Raw genomic sequence first — 11945 nt, forward strand, 5'->3', positions numbered from 1 at the left:
TAGGGAAGCCAACACTGCCATATATTGCTAGTAGGATACATAATAGGACAACTTCTATAAAGGGCTATCTCTGCCAAATTTCAGTATTTCAGTACTCAGTACTGTATCAGTTATAACCCTATGTGTGTGTGTGCGTGTGTGTGTGTGTGTGTATGCATACCCAAGACTTATCTTATACAGGCATGCCTTGTTTTATTGCACTTGGCAAATACTGCATTTTTTTCAAATTGAAGGTTTGTGGAAACCTTTTTTTGAGCAATTCTGTAGTGCCATTTTTTTCAACGGCATGTACTCACTTCATGTCTCTATGTCAGCATTTTTTAGCAATAAAGTATTTTTAAACTAAGGTGTGTACATTTTTTAGACACAATGCTATTGCACCCCTAATTGACTATAGTATAGTGTAAACACAACATTTATATGCACTAGAAAACCAAAAATGTGTGTGACTCACTTTATTGCAATATTTGCTTTATTTTGGTGGCCTGGAAGTGAGCCCACAATATCTTCAAGGTATGCCTGTACATATATATACATATTCATATATATGTGTGAGTGTGTATATATATATGAACATACTATACACAGACAATCTAGATCCAATCTGAGTAAGAAAAAAATCTTCCTAAATGAAACATATTCTGCATGGATCTCTGCCCACAACAGAAAAAGGCCATGTGAGACCTAAGACGGGGAGAAGGGGAGCAATTAGACTTATTATCCACCTAGCAATGGTTCCACAAACATCCTGCATAAGCTTTGCAATTACCACTTTCCTGTACATTTATAGATGCTATCAAGCCATTTACTCTAAAATGAAGAGGAATAAAACAAGGATTTATCTTCCTGACCAAATATATTCCTCCAATTATATATATTTTAGCACCAGGCACACAGTAGACATGTAATAAATAGTAGCTATTATTGAATTGCCTTGATTGTGTCACTCATAATTCAGAAATATGAGATTTAACCTTTCTAATCGTCCTGCATTTCCTGAACCTAATTCTCTTAACAAAGACATTAGCCTCATAGACATCACCATAATTTTTTTCCTTTCTAAAACTTGTTTTATTCATAGAGTTTTTGGAGCTTGTGAATACAAAGCTACACTCATCACAGACTGTCAAGTAGTCCCCTCTATAACAGTTCTCTTTATGGTAAGATTTTTTAAAAGTGAGTTGTTAAATGTCACACACACTCAGCTACGTTAAGAGCAGATGTGATTAGGTCATGGCAAAACAAGCAGAAATCCTGACATTTAACCCTGTGGGTGAAACTTTTACAAATAGAGTGGAAGATAGTTGGTGGTTTTCTTTACATTATTTAAATTTAAAAACAGATTATGCATTTTTTAGTTAAAATGTAATCAATTTCTTCCAAATTGATTAAACAGGGTCAGATGTGGAATGAAAAATATCAGAAAAATCAGAAAAATATCAGTAGGCTAAATGATGGGTTCAGAGCTCAAAATACATGACCTTGGTTTCCAATTTCCTGTTTGTAGTATAAATCCTTTGTTCCTAGCACTTATATCATTATTGTTATCTGAGGTTTAGTTTGGGCTTTCAGAGAAACCAGTGCATTTCCATCATTTCATATTCAGGAAAAGAAACAAAAGTATATTGACTGATTGCTTCATGCTGGGTACTTTCATAAGCATTCTCTCACTTAATCTGCACAACAATCATGTAATATATGGATCATTATATCAACTTCAGTGCTGAGAAAAATAAGCTGAGACACTTTAAGTAATCTATTCATGGTCACACTATTTTTAATTGATGGTCTTTACAACCAAGCCCACGTTACAGCAGGTATTGAAAAATTGTCTAAAATTCTGATGCTTCATTAATTCAAACAGTTCTGTTCCCAATTAATTCAAGTGACTGATGCTGGACTATAGTTCAAAAGCAACTGAATTTGCATAAGATCATTTCCATGTCTACAGAAAAGTATTATTCCACATTTTCCTAGAAGATTTGTACACACTTGTCTCTCGTTTTTCCTTCTAAGTAAAATGTGCTCAACTCTCTCCCACATGCACAAATAGACTGTTAATTTTACTTAATAACTGATCTTATTTGTGATTATATACCAGGTATGAATTTCAGTCCACAATGTCAAATGCACAAGAAAAAATACTTTCTTTGTTTTTCTATAATGCAAATTTATTTCTATTTTGAGCTCCATTTCACTGAGATGGCAAAAACATAATCTCAGTCAATGTTAGGTCCTCCTATTTTCCCAGGGTTATATCTACATTCCAGGAACCTTCTACAATATCAAGATAAAAGAGGGTGTGGAATCTTGTTCTTGAGCTAAGCACACATCCCTCAAGATGTCTTTTGCTACCTTAAGATCCTGAGTCCGTCTGCAGCCTCTGCATCACACAGGAGTCTTTTTGTTGCTTCAGTGCTGGAAGGAGAAGAAATGGTGAGCTTGGTAGGGACCCATCTGTGCAGACACCACTCACAGTTATTGCCTTGCCACTTCTCTGGTGCTCTGCCTGGGAAAAGAAAACAGTTTACAGGACCCCCCTTTCCAAGGCCCGCTAACATTTGTGCTCTAATCAAATTCTCTCCCTCCAACATAGAGAAAACTTTCTCTGGTCCAGTAGGGGAGAGCCACCATTTCTTTCCTTCTCCTACCTTTCACCCCCGCAAAAATCTTCTAAGTAACTCTAAGGGCTTAGGCTTCTGAAGCACACACTAGAGAGAGGACTTGCATACTTTTTCTGCTTTCTGCCCTGTCATCTCTCTCCCCTGATATAATGAGCATAGAGACAGCTGTGTGCCTGAACACAGAAATGAGAAAGAGGTAAATACATAGAGGAAACACAGCTCAATATCTCAAAAATATTACCCCACCAAATTTATATGACCTTTTTAAAATGCACATCCCCCCATCTGCCCCATCATTCATTTAAAAGGTATTCAATGAATGATGCCAAAAAGGCATAAAATAGGATCATAACCTCATCTAAAAGATAGGACATGCACACTAAAAGACACCTAATGTGCAAAGAATCAACCATATGCTAGCAACCCAGATAAAACCTAATTTGAAGACTAAAGGAAGTCTGGGAAAGGAGTAATTGCCAGAGGCTAAGGCTTTCAGGGATATTGCCGAGAATACCAAGTATATGACAAATCTTGAAGGTCTTGTGCGTTTAGAAAATTGAGAAGTGGTTCTGGGCTGGCAAGATGGCCGAATAGCAACAGCTCCAGTCTGCACCTCCCAGTGAGATTGACACAGAAGGTAGGCGATTTCTGCATTTCCAACTGAGGTACCCGGCTCATCTCACTGGGACTGGTTAGATAGTATGCAGCTCACAGAGGGCGAGCTGAAGCAGGGTGGGGCATTGCCTCACCCAGGAAGCACAAGGGGTTGGGGAACTCCCTCCCCTAGCCAAGGGAAGCTGTGAGGGACTGTGCCATGAGGAACAGTGCATTCCAGCTCATGTATTACACTTTTCCCACAGTTTTCACAACTCACAGACCAGGATATTCCCTTGGGTCTCTACACCACCAGGGCCCTGGGTTTCAAGCACAAAACTGGGTGGCCCTTTGGGCAGACACTGACCAAGCTAGCTGCAGGGGTTTTTTTTTTTTTTTTTTTTTTTTCATACCAGTGACACCTGGAACGCCAGCCAGACAGAACCTTTCACTTCCCTGGAAAGGGGGCTGAAGCCAGGGAGCCAAGTGGTCTAGCTCAGTGGATCCCACCCCCATGGAGCCCAGCAAGCTAAGATCCACTGGCTTGAAATACTCACTGCCAACAAAGCAGTCTGAAGTCTACCTGAGACGCTCGAGCTTGGTTGGGGGGAAGGGTTTCCACCATTACTGAGGCTTAAGTAGGAAGTTTTCCCCTCACAGTGTAAACAAAGCCCCCTGGAAGTTCAAACTGGGGGAGCCCACCACAGCTCAGCAAACCCTCTGTAGCCACACTCCCTCTCTAGATTCCTCCTCTCTGGGCAGGGCATCTCTGAAAGAAAGCAGCAGCCCCAGTCAGAGGCTTGTAGATAAAATTCCCATCTCCCTGGGACAGAGCACCTGGGGGAAGGGGCGGCTGTAGGCGCAGCTTCAGAAGACTTAAGCGCTCCTGCCTGCCAGCTCTGAAGAGAGCAGCAGATCACCCAGCACAGTGCTCGAGGTCTGCTAAGGGACAGACTGCCTCCTCAAGTGGGTACCTGACCCCCGTGCCTCCTGACTGGGAGACACCTCCCAGCAGGGGTCAACAGACACCTCATACAGGAGAGCTCTGGCTGGCATCTGGCAGTTGCCCCTTCTGGGACGAAGCTTCCAGAGGAAGGAACAGGCAACAATCTTTGCTGTTCTGCAGCCTCCGCAGGTGACACCCAGGAAAACAGGGCCTGGAGTAGACCTCCAGCAAACTCCAGCAGACCTGCAGCAGAGAGGCCTGACTGTTAGATGGAAAACCAGCAAACAGAAAGGAATAGCATCAACATCAACAAAAGGGATGTCCACACAAAAACCCCACCCGAAGGTCACCAACAACAAAGATGAAAGGTAGATAAATCCATGAAAATGAGGAAAAAGCAGTGCAAAAAGGCTGAAAATTCCAAAAACCAGAATGCCTCTTCTCCTCCAAACGGTCCTCCAAAGGATCACAACTCCTCGCCAGCGAGGGAACAAAACTAGATGAAGAATGAGTTTGACGAATTGACAGAAGTAGGCTTCAGAAGGTGGGTAATAACAAACTCCTCCGAGCTAAAGGAGCATGTTCTAACCCGATGCAAGGAAGCTAAGAACATTGAAAAAAGGTTAGAGGAATTGCTAACTAGAACAATCAGTTTAGAGAAGAACATAATGACCTGATGGACCTAATGGATCAGAAGAACTTCGTGATGCATACACAAGTATCAATAACCAAATCAATCAAGTGGAAGAAAGGATATCAGAGATCGAAGATCAACGTAATGAAACAAAGCATGAAGACAAGATGAGAGAAAAAAGAATGAAAAGGAAAGAAAAAAGCCTCCAAGAAATGTGGTACTTTGTGAAAAGACCAAATCTACACTTGATTGGTGTACCTGAAAGTGACAGGGAGAATGGAAGCAGGTTGGAAAACACTCTTCAGGATATTATCCAGGAGAACTTCCCTAACCTAGCAAGACAGGCCAACATTCAAATTCAGGAAATACAGAGAACACCACAGAGATACTCTTCGAGAAGAGCAAACAACTCCAAGATACATAATTGTCAGATTTACCAAGGTTGAAATGAAGGACAAAATGTTAAGGGCAGCCAGAGAGAGAAGGGTCGGGTTTCTGACAAAGAGAAGCCCATGAGACTAACAGCAGATCCCTCTGCAGAAACCCTACAAGCCAGAAGAGAGTGGGAGGGTAATATTCAAAATTCTTAAAGAAAAGAATTTTCACCTAGAATTTCATATCCAGCCAAATTAAGCGTCATAAGCAAAGGAGAAATAGAATCCTTTACAGACAAGCAAATGCTGAGAGATTTTGTCACCACCAGGTCTGCTGTACAAGAGGTCCTGAAGGAAGCACTAAATATGGAAAGGAAAAACCAGTACCAGCCACTGCAAAAACATACCAAATTGTAAAGACCATTAACACTATGAAGAAACTGCATCAACTAACATGCAAAATAACCAGCTAGCATCATAATGACAGGATCAGTTTCACACATGACCATACTAACTAACCTAAAATGTAAACAGGCTAAATGCCCCAATTAAAAGATACTGAGTGGCAAATTGTATAAAGTGTCAAGACCCACTGGTGTGCTGTATTCAAGAGACCCATCTCACATGCAAAGACATACATAGGCTCAAAATAAAGGAATGGAGGAAGACTTACCAAGCAAATGGAAAGGAAAAAAAAAACGGGTTGCAATCCTAGTCTCAGATGAAACACACGTTAAACCAAAACAAAGATAAAAAAAGACAAAGAAGGGCATTACATAATGGTAAAGGGATTGATGCAACAAGAAGAGCTAACTATCCTAAATATATATGCACCTAATACAGGAGCACACAGATTCATAAAGCAAGTTCTCAGAGACCTACAAAGAGAGTTAGAGTCCCACACAACAATGGTGGGAGACTTTAACACCCCAGTGTCAGTGTTAGACAGATCAATGAGACAGAAAATTAACAAGGATATTCAGGACTTGAACTCAGCTCTGGACCAAGAGGACCTAATAGACAACTACAGAACTCACCGCCCCAAATCAATAGAATATACATTCTTCTCAGCACCACATAGCACTTATTCTAAAGTTGACCACGTAATTGGAAGTAATACACTCTTCAGCAAATGCAAAAGAACAGAAATCATAACAAACAGTCTCTCGCACCACAGTGCAATCAAATTAGAAGTCAGGATTAAGAAACTCACTCAAAACTGCACAACTACATGGAAACTGAACAACATGCTCCTGAATGACTACCGGGTAAATAACAAAATTAAGGCAGAAATAAGTAAGTTCTTTGAAACCAATGAGAACAAAGACACAACATACCAGAATCTCTGGGACACAGCTAAAGCAGTGTTTAGAGGGAAATGTATAGCACTAAATGCCTACAGGAGAAAGTGGGAAAGATCTAAAATCCACACCCTAACATCACAATTAAAAGAACTAGAGAAGCAAGAGCAAACATATTCAAAAGCTAGTAGAAGACAAGAAATCACTAAGATCAGAGAAGAACTGAAAGAGATAGAGACACAAAAAAACCCTTCAAAAAATCAGTGAATCCAGGAGCAGGTTTTTTTGAAAAGATTAGCAAAATACATAGACCACTAGCCAGACTAATAAAGAAGAAAAGAGAGAAGAATCAAATAGACACAATAAAAAATGATAAAGGGGATATCACCACCGATCCCACAGAAATACAAACTACTGTCAGAGAATACTATAAACTCCTCTATGCAAATAAACTAGAAAATCTAGAAGAAATGGATAAATTCCTGGACACATACACCCTCCCAAAACTAAACCAGGAAGAAGTCGAATCCCTGAAGAGACCAATAACAAGTTCTGAAATTGAGGCAGTAATTAATAGCCTACCAACCAAAAAAATTCCAGGACAAGATGGATTCACAACTGAATTCTACCAGAGGTACAAAGAGGAGCTGGTACCATTCCTTTTGAAACTAATCCAATCAATAGAAAAAGAGGGACTCCTCCCTAACTCATTGTATGAGGCCAGCATCATCCTGATACCAAAACCTGACAGACACACAACAAAAAATAAAATTTCAGCCAATATCCCTGATGAACATCGATGTGGAAAGCTTCAATAAAATACTGGCAAACCGAATCAGCAGCAAATCAAAACACTTATCCACCATGATCAAGTTGGCTTCATCCCTGGGATGCAGGACTGGTTCAACATATGCAAATCAATAAATGTAATCCATCACATAAACAGAACCAATGATAAAAATCACATGATTATCTCAATAGATGCAGAAAAGGACTTTGATAAAATTCAACACTGCTTCATGCTAAAAACTCTCAATAAACTAGGTATTGATGGAACGTATCTCAAAATAATAAGAGCTGTTTATAACAAACCCACAGCCAATATCATACTCAATGGGCAAAAGTTTGAAGCACTCTTTATGAAAACTGGCACAAGACAAGGATGCCCTCTCTCATTACTCCTATTCAACATAGTATTGGAGGTTCTGGCCGGGGAAATCAGACAAGAGAAAGAAATAAAAGATATTCAAATAAGAAGAGAGGAAGTCAAATTGTCTCTGTTTGCAGATGACATGATTGTATATTTAGAAAACCCCATCGTCTCAGCCCAAAATCTCCTTAAGCTGATAAGCAACTTCACCAAAGTCTCAGGATACAAAATCAATGTGCAAAAATCACAAGCATTCCTCTACACCAATAATACACAAACAGACAGCTAAATCATGAGTGACCTCCCATTCACAATAGCTACAAAGAGAATAAAATACCTAGGAATCCAACTTACAAGGGACGTGAAGGACCTCTTCAAGGAGAACCACAAACCTCTGCTCAAGGAAATAAGAGAGAACACAAACAAATGAAAAAACATTCCATGCTCATGGATAGGAAGAATCAATATCGTGAAAATGGCCATACTGCCCAAAGTAATTTATAGATTCAATGCTATCCTCATCAAGCTACCATTGACTTTCTTCACAGAATTAGAAAAACTACTTTAAATTTCATATGGAACCAAGAAAGAACACGTGTAGCCAAGACAATCCTAAGCAAAAAGAACAAAGCTGGAGACATCATGCTACCTGACTTCAAACTATACTACAAGGCTACAGTAAGCAAAACAGCATGGTAGTGTTACCAAAACAGAGATACAGACAAACAGAACAGAACACAGGCCTCAGAAATAATGCCACACATCTGCAACCATCCGATCTTTGACAAACCTGACAAAAACAAGCAATGGGGGAAGGATTTTCTATTTAATAAATGGTGCTGGGAAAACTGGCTAGCCATATGCAGAAAACTGAAACCGGACCCCTTCCTTACACCTTATACAAAAATTAACTCAAGATGAATTAAAGACTTAAATGTAAGACTTAAAACCATAAAAACCCTAGAAGAAAACCTAGGCAGTGCCATTCAGGACATAGGCATGGGCAAAGACTTCATGACTATAACACCAAAAGCAATGGCAACAAAAGCTAAAATTGACAAATGGGATCTAATTAAACTAAAGAGCTTCTGCACAGCAAAAGAAACCATCATCTGAGTGAACAGGCAATCTACAGAATGGGAGAAAATTTTTGCAATCTATCTATCTGACAATGGGGTAATATCCAGAATCTACAAGGAACTTAAACAAATTTACAAGAAAAAAAAAAACAACCCCATCAAAAAGTGGGTGAAGGATATGAACAGACACTTCTCAAAAGAAGACATTTATGCAGCCGACAAACATATTTTAAAAAGCTCATCATCACTGGTCATTAGAGAAATGCAAATAAAAGCCACAATGAGATACCATCTCACGCCAGTTAGAAAGACGATCATTAAAAAGTCAGGAAACAACAAATGCTGGAGAGGATGTGGAGAAATGGGAATGCTTTTACACTGTTGGTGGGAGTGCAAATTAGTTCAACTATTTTAGAAGAGAGTGTGACAATTCCTCAAGGATCTAGAACCAGAAATACCATTTGACTGAGCAATCCCATTACTGGGTATGTACCCAAAGGAATATAAATCATTCTACTATAAAGACACATGCACACATATGTTTACTGCAGCACTACTCACAATAGCAAAGACTTGGAACCAACTCAAATGCCCATCAATGATAGACTGGATAAAGAAAATGTGGCACATATACACCATGGAATACTATGCAGCCACAAAAAAGGATGAGTTCATGTCCTTTGCTGGGACATGGATGAAGCTGGAAACCATCATTCTCAGCAAACTAACACAGGAACAGAAAACCAAACATCACATGTTCTCACTCATAAGTGGGAGTTGAAAAATGAGAACACATGGACACAGGGAGGGGAACATCACACACTGGGGCCTGTCGGGGGATGGGGGGCTAGGGGAGGGATAGCATTAGGAGAAATACCTAATGTAGATGACGGGTTGATGGGTGCAGCAAACCACCATGGCACGTGCATACAAATTTAACAAACTTGCACATTCTGCATATGTATCCCAGAGCTTAAAGTATAATTTAAAAAAAAAACTGAGAAGTAAGGGGAAGGATACTACAGGCAAGGCAAATGGACAAATAACCTGCTTCTGTTTTCTCCCACTTCTCATCCATCCTATACATTGTTGCTGTGATAATTTTCCCAACACAACAATTTCATTCAGACTTTCAAGGGCATTCAGCTCACTCTTCAGCCTCACTTGCAAGACAATGGTACATACTGGCTAAGAGTGTAGGACTTAAAAAACATGGTGGTTGAAGATATATGCCTCCACTACCTCATGAAACATCAGGAAAATTATAAAGTAATAGATGGAAACATACATACACACACACATACATACAGAGAGAGAGGGAGAGTCAGGATAGGAGGAGACAGTAGAATCAAAATTTTAGAAGTTGGAAAGCAAAAGGACAGGTGATAACTGACTTAGCAAACACAAGAAACCTGATGGAGCCATAAAAAGGAAGGAGATCATGTCCTTTGTAGGGACATGGTCTCAATCCAGATCTGCAGAGAGGGTTCTTGAATCTCACAGAAGAAAGAATTCAAGGTGAGTTGCAGAGTGCAGTGATAAGATATTGAAAGCTACACTGTTACAGAGTAGGGCATCCTCAGAAATTAAGAGAGGAATGCACTGTCTTCAAGCTTTTCTTACATAAGTGTCCTGTCTATGCAAAGACTAAACTAAGCTGGGACTATGTGCAGGAGAGCAGACAGCATGAGAAAATTTATTATTCTGTTGATTTAAAGAAAACTATCCTTGATATTTTAGTGGGTAAGTACATCAAAGAATAACTATAATTATTTTGAAACCATATATTGTCACGGGTATTGGGACATCTAGACTTTCTGCTATTGTAGGTGTGTGTCCTTGTAGGTTTTCCTCAACTATAAACACTTTATAACCATGAGTCATGGCTGGAACCGAAAGTGCCTTTTTAGTCTCAAGATGGAGCTGAACTTAAAACGGTGTCACTCTGGTTCTGCTAGGCTCATGTTTCCCTAACAGATATTTTACTGAGGATGTCTAAGTAGCATATTAATCAATTCCATATCATATCGTGGCAGATGCTGTTGGTTGCCTTTCCAAGGATTATTTTCTCTATGTATTTTTTTCTTCACTGATAGGAGCACGGTCTTGTCTAGGGAGGAATGCACCCAGTCCAAACAAATCATGACATGCCATTCCCATTGACCATTGACTGGTATAGAGCTGGGTATACGTGAAACTGTTTTTGGCCATCTAGATGTAAGAGAAAGTTTACTTGGGGCCATACAGTTATACCTTACAGAGAACTATATAAAACAGGGTTTGTTTGCCCTCTTCCTTCCCATTATACTTTGTATCTTGTTGTGTGAACATCTGGAGCTTCAGTAGACATCTTGTAACCAAGAGGCAATATGCCCAGGAATGGAAGAATAGAATTATGAAAAGAGCTTGGCTTGTGGACTATGACTTTGAACACTCAAACTATGACTATCTTCTACCAGATTTCTTGTTCACTAAACAACTAATATATTCCTGGTTTAAACCACTGCTGGTTTGAGTTCTGTTACTTGCACTCAAAAACAGTACACACTGAACAATTCCATTTTTATGTTTAACAGAAAACCCCACATCTATGGATATACATATGTTCCTTGTGGATCTTTCTGCTAATGTAAAAAGGTGAAAGAAAAATGGACAACTACCAGTTGAAGAATGAATGAAGACTATTACGCAACCATTAAGAAAATATTTTGGCGGTCACTTCAGCAGCATATATACTAAAATGGAATGGTAGAGAGAACATTAGCATGTCCCTTGCACAAAGATGACATGCAAATTCATGAAGCATTCCTTATTTTTCTTCATAAGCGAATAAGAAAGTAAGATCCTTTTCAGACAAGCAAACACTTAGTGAATTTTTCAACACCAGGCCTGCCTTGCAAGAGCTCCTGAAGGAAGCACTGAATATGGAAAGGAAAAACCACTACCAGCCATTATAAAAACCCACTGAATTACACAGACCAGTGACACCATGAAGCAACCACATAAACAAGCCTGCAAAATAACCAGCTAGCATCATGATGATAGGATCAAATTCACACACAAAAATACTAACCTTAAATGTAAATGGACTAAATGTCCCAATTAAAAGGCACAGATGGCAAGCTTGATAGAGTCATTGTGTCTGGAATTGGTGGGTTCTTGGTCTCGCTGACTTAAAGAATGAAGCCATGGACCCTCGCGGTGAGTGTTACAGTTCTTAAAGATGGTGTGTCTGGAGTTTGT

General features: G+C 39.6%; 1 non-coding gene across 1 annotated transcript; it reads left to right on the top strand.

The window, feature by feature from the left end:
* Nucleotides 1-11413: 11413 nt before the first annotated feature.
* Nucleotides 11414-11519, top strand: LOC115932495 (U6 spliceosomal RNA). The gene has a single exon (XR_004068772.1). It is a non-coding gene; the product is annotated as a U6 spliceosomal RNA (small nuclear RNA).
* Nucleotides 11520-11945: the final 426 nt, after the last annotated feature.

The sequence above is a fragment of the Gorilla gorilla genome, chromosome X (assembly GCF_029281585.2).
Source record: "Gorilla gorilla gorilla isolate KB3781 chromosome X, NHGRI_mGorGor1-v2.1_pri, whole genome shotgun sequence".
NCBI classification, from domain to species: Eukaryota; Metazoa; Chordata; class Mammalia; order Primates; family Hominidae; genus Gorilla; species Gorilla gorilla.